Raw genomic sequence first — 6641 nt, forward strand, 5'->3', positions numbered from 1 at the left:
TTTTTTTTTCTTTTCATATTGTGGTATCAGAATTAGGCTTAATCAATTCTTGTTTTACACAGGCCCCCATATTATCTTTATCTAGTTCTAGTTATCAAACGTAAGCGTATCGAGAGCGTTAATAATCCTACATCGAGTTATCTTCTTTTTTAATAAGTTTTTGAGATTGAGTTAAGCTCAAATTCAGTTTTTATCAATTGGTTGTAGTTCTAGTGTGTTATGAAGGTAGCCTAAATTTTCCAAATCTAATTTCCAAGAAGTCATGATTCATTGGCTGGAAATATATTTGGTGGAATCATGGGATGCTTTTCAAAAATCTTAATGGAATGTATTTAATTCCTCTAAGCCCATGTGCTTGACACAGTTAGCTTTAAATTAATTAAATGTGCAAGTGGAGAAACTTGTTCTAGAGATTATAGCTCCATTATTTGAGATAGCCTTTTCTTCTTATTATATAGTATTTCATAACCAAAAGACAAAGTCCTACTAATAGATTTTTAATTAATTTGCCTTTTTCCTCTATATCTTGTTTCTGTTTATAGACCCATAATAGTAATATAAATTAAATAATGAAAATGAAAAGATTGTTTCTATCATATTGTGATAGCTAGCTACATGTTTTAAAAATTAATCTGACGGCCGATTCACAAAGTCTAGTTAAAATTCGTTAATTTTTGTTTGGACATATAGTATTGTTTTGCTAGTTATATGTCGTTAAATGATTGGGTGAAATATTTTTTTTTTACAAGACAGTTTACTTTGATGTTCCTCTACTCACACTACAGTAAAGTAGAGCTATAACGACATTTATTTAGTGACATTTGAAATAAATACCAGAAAATAAAAAATAATTTGAAGAGTCTCTTAATTGTATCCAATTCGTTTTTATTAAATAAAAAGACATGCTCCATGGAAAAGAAGAAGTATTTTTCTGTATTTTTAGTCCTAGTCGTTAATTAATGTGGAAAATTCCCGTTCTTTCAACATTCATAATAGTGTATTTTTATACTATAGGCTATAGTTTATATAGGAGAAATATGAGCTAATGCACCTAACGAACTAATTAACATCCTTTATAGGTGGAATCCACCCGATAGATACATATTTTCAAGAGGTAAGGAGAAAGATGTACATAAAATTAATTTTACCCTAACTATGAAAGGACAAAATTAAATCATTTTGTATATTTCAAGAATAAATTTGGACATTTTCACTCTTATAAAAAAAAATCAAGTGATATCAAACAATGGGCCAGCATTCTTCTTTTTAACCCTTGAAGTATATGAGTAAGAGAAACTATATATCAATAAGAATTTTGATGGAATGGTAAGTACTTTTTCATATTATGTTTTCGAATACGGAATCGCTTTTATTATAAAGTATTTTACTCCAAATATGAGATTTTATGGGATAAATTAGATTAAATCGCACTTTAGTGTGAATAACAAACATCGAGTTGAAGAAAAAAGAAAGAGAATTTATAGTGCCTACTAGCCCCTAATTGGATGCATGACTCATTGTACTTTGAGTTACTTTTCTAGAGTAATTAAGGGGTAGACGACAGTAATATAATGACATGATTTCAAAATCTTTTTTCCACTAAGAGCAAAAAAAAATAAAAATACATAATAATCATTATTTGTCATATGGTTTAGTTCTAATGTGAATGATTTCATTTAACAGCTCTCTCCTAAACCTCAATTTTACGTACTGTGATAAATCAGTGTTGTTAAGAGAGCTCAAAAGTCAAATTTGTTGTGCTGTAAAAGAGCTCAGTGTTAAAGATAACCTAAGCACCATTAACCATGGTTGAAAAGGTTTTTCCATCGTGAATTAGTAAGAAAATTATGGAAAATAGATTTTCACTCAATAGTTAGAAACTTTCTATTTTTTTCCATATGATAAATAGACTATTTTTCTTTTTTGCACCAATTCAAGAAAAAACCATTGAATATTTTTCAGTGAAAAAATAGTATTAATTTTTTAGTAGTGTTTTGTAATATTTTTGCTTTTTGATGTAAGATCATGAGCCTAGGCCAGACCATTCTTTCTACTTATTCTACTAGTAGTGTACTTAGAAGCGCTTTGCGCGGTTATGTAAAGAATTAAAATAAAATTTTATATTGATACAATTAATTTACTTTAATAAATCATAAAAGATAAGCTATGAAAAATCAATTAAATATATCTATATTTTGTAACAATTGTCATTCCAAGTTATCTATAAGGTACATACTCTTTAATTGAAATTATTAGTTTTTTACATTAATATTTTTTTAATTCGGACTTCTTTCTCCTCTTTGTTATAACTTCATCACTATTTACTTTTTAGTAATCGCCTGTTCACCAACCTAAAGAATTATCATATCAAAATCACTAAAAAATAAAATTAAATTAAAATTAGAAAACAAAATAAGGTAAGAAAGAAAATACATTTAAAAATACACACAAAAAAAAAAAAAGGAGGATTAGCTATGCAGGAAAAATTGAAAAAATGGCATGCACAAATTCCTAATTCTTCTAGTTCTGCTTAGCTTATATGCAAAAATATTAAAGAGTATATTTCATATTTTAAATAAATACTACATTCAATATACAAATTTCTAAGAATGAAGAGTCATTGTAATTAAGAGGATTCAGAATGTGACTTTGACATTTGTACATTATGACACAAAATAATGAATACTAATCATAGAAAATGATAAGACAATCAGAAATAATGTTATTGAGATATTTATTTTATATTAAGTTCAATAATAAGTAGGATGACAAAGAAAGAAAAAATCACCAAAGTAAAGACAGAAAATTCCACACTATTCTAGTCCAACAATTATTATATAGATAGATAGACTTTTAAGAATCACCATTTTTTCCCAGAAAAATCAACACATTGTTTTAGAAGAAGAAGAAGTTAACATTTACTCTATATAAAAAAGAATTATATATGTAACACTCCAAACTTTATCAGACAATATTGTTCTTGGCGAATACATACCTTATATTTGAAAAATAACTAATTGAAATTGTTAAAAATAAGCAACAATAAGTGTATCTCTATATATTCTAAATCATTCAAACTTCAATTCTATCAAACTAATCTGATCATCTCTCTTGATGAAACTTCCACCGCCACTAACTTTTTTCTTCATATTGCCAAACTTGTACAAAATTAATTTGACACTGTCATAAAAAAATGTCTTCACCTTGATGATCTCGTGCGTGGTTACTATGACACAAAAAGAAATTATGTAAAACATATCTATGATCTTCATGAACAATGGTNAATGTTATTGAGACATTTATTTTTATAATAAGTTCAATAATAAGTAGGATGAAAAAGAAAGAAAAAATCACCAAAGTAAAGAGAGAAAAAAACACACTATTCTAGTCCAACAATTATTATATAGATAGATAGACTTTTAAGAATCACCATTTTTTCCCAGAAAAAATCAACACATTGTTTTAGAAGAAGAAGAAGTTATATATGTAGCACTCAAACTTTATCAGACAATATTGTTCTTGGAGAATACATACCTTATATTTGAAAAATAACTAATTGAAATTGTTAAAAATAAGTAACAATAAGTGTATCTCTATATATTCTAAATCATTCAAACTTCAATTTTATCAAACTAATCTGATCATCTCTCTTGATGAAACTTCCACCGCCACTAAATTTTTTCTTCATATTGCCAAATTTGTACAAAACTAATCTGACATTATCATAAAAAAATGTCTTCACCTTGATGACCTTGTGCGTGGCTATTCTGACACAAAAAGAAATTATGTATAACATATCTACAATCTTTATGAACATGGTGGCCATGCATATTTCCGCATCACTTTTTCTATGTTCTCTCTTTTAGTAGCTATTAAATACATGATCAATGAAGAGAAAGCAAACAAAAGAGAAAAAATATATATTAATAAAAAAGAAGGAAAACATGAAAATGAATATCAAACAGCTCCATAGATGATTGTTATTTATAGATTGTTTGAGTCATAAGAATTAGATAGAAGGAAGTTGAGAAGACAAGTTATTTAAGTGGAGAATGCAAAAAGAGGGAGGTTTTTTGTAACCCATGAATTATAATTGAATATAATAAATATAATAAATTTTAAAATTATTAAACAAATAATTAATGCAAAAAATGAAAGAAGAAGATTCAAAAAATAAATAAATAGCTTTCTAGGCCATAGAGAGGTGCCACATCACTTCTTTTTTATCTAGCTTTATATATATATATATATATATATATATATATATATATATGATATGATATGATTTTCCACAAAATATTTCCATTTTAAATGGTGTTGAAAATTGGGTTTGATACACTTGAGCAGTTAAGCTCAGGGTCTCCCATAAACAACTTCTCTATCTCCACGGATAGTGATAAATTATGCGTACATTCTACCCTTTCCAAATTCTACTTGGTAAAATTTCATTGAATGTATTATTGTGATTGTACTTGCTTTTCTTGATGAGGTTAAAAGTAGAGAAAATTGTATATAATAGCAAACTATTAATTCAAATGAAATATTATAAATATACGTTGATTTAATTGTACCCTATAGCAAACTATTGCTATTTTCGCCACTCTCCTTGGTGGAATCTCGCTTGCCACTTTTGTTTGGTGGCAGTCTTGCTCGCCTCTCTCATTTTATACAAAAACGCAAATGTATAAAATGCGTTTGTGTTTGTATAAAGCGAGAGAAAATTGTATATATACATATATTTTCTCTCCCCTCTCCCAGATCTCGCTCGCTCACTCGCCTCTCTCACTTTATACAAACAGAAACGAAATGTATAAATTGCACTTCTGTTTGTATAAAGCGAGAGAAAATTGTATATACACATGCAAATACATATATCTTCGTTCTATACACTTGTAATTATATAATACAAATATTTTCCTGCCCAGTTTTTTTGCTTTTCTCTCTTTCTCGTTGTATACATACACAAATTATACAATTAATTTTTCGTATACAACTGCTTTCTTTGTATATGTATAGCGAATTATACAACTGTTTTTTTTGTATATGTATAGCAAATTATACTTATATATGTTTGCTATGGAAGACAATTATGCAAACTTTGCTATAGTATACAAATATGAATTTTGTATTTGTTATATGTGAAAGTTGCTCTTAAGAGTAAATATCAGTTCTCAAGGAGGACACTAATCACTAATGTGACGAGACTATTTTGATTATTGGGCTCCCATACTCTTTTGTATTAAGACCTCATCAAGAACTGGCCCATTTAAACTTGGGCTTTGAACTGCAGTTCATACTGAGCCTGTAAAAAAGGAAGGCCCAGACCAGCAGTTGCGTTTGTAAAAGAATTATTGGGCTTGAACTTTGGGCTAATGCTTTTGAAATCGACCCGACCCATAATTATATTTACTTAGTGAGTCATGTATTAATTATCTATATATATAAGTTAAATAAATTCTGAAAATATAAATACATTGTTCAAATCTAAGCTATTGAATTTTGCTTAGCTCATAGACTGTAATTACAATAATGGTGTCGAACCTACCAACGACTAATTGTTCACTGACAGACAATACATCAAAGAAAGCAAAGAAGGAGGCGGAATGGAGGCGATACATCGTCAATGTATAATTTGAAGCTAAAACTAGAAGGCAAAACTTTGCCTTTTATGTTCAACGGTTATGCCATTGTCTTTTTTCACTTTTGTTTTCCTAGTACATATATAGTTGGCACTATAGTTAAAATTATAATAAAATTATGTGGGACTATATAGATGCATCATGCATGTTTGTTTTGATGAGTAGTGTACAATTGGTTCATACTTAACGTTTTCTTCATTATTGGTAATCCTAATAGTACTCATTCACCACCAACCATCGTACATACCATAATAAAAGAGCACTTACACATTTTAATAGATTGTCATGATGGAATGAATAAAAAGCTTTATTTTTTTTAATTAAAGATATCGGATTTGATCTTTGGAAATAAATATGTTTGATATGAAGTGATTTGAAATCAGGTTGATTTGATATTGAATTTTTATTGAAAAATATGATTTGAATTTCTTAAAAAAAACATTCGTTACATGCTCCTTTTATAAATGATTTGAAGTTCTAACGCGCTGAATAAATAGATTACATATTTTAATATTTTCTTTAATGAATAAATATTTATGATTATATGTTATTATTAATATTTAAATATGCATAGTTTTACAAATATTCACTAGTCCAATAAAGCTACAATAGTAATACTAACTACTATTCTTAAATAAAACGCAGCATAAGGTTTTACGTAGTTTTTTTTAAAGAAAAAAATCTAAGTTTATGAGTCAAGTTTTATATTTAAAAACATTTGAAATCCAACATTTTAGAAAATTTGGGATTTAATATTATGATTTGAAGTTGAAGTTGAAATTTTGTGTAGAACTCATAAACAAAACACTGATTTGAAATCAAACGCTCAAAATCCGTCATAAGAAATGTTTTTCTCTTTAATAAATTATACGACTGAACAACAACATACATGTGAAATCACACAAGTGAGGTAAGGAGATAGTAGAACGTACAGAAATAATATCGTTATCTCATAAAAGTAGAGAGACTATTAAATAGAATATAACTTACATTTATATAAAT

This window comes from Solanum stenotomum, chromosome 3, assembly GCF_019186545.1.
Source record: "Solanum stenotomum isolate F172 chromosome 3, ASM1918654v1, whole genome shotgun sequence".
Lineage (NCBI taxonomy): Eukaryota > Viridiplantae > Streptophyta > Magnoliopsida > Solanales > Solanaceae > Solanum > Solanum stenotomum.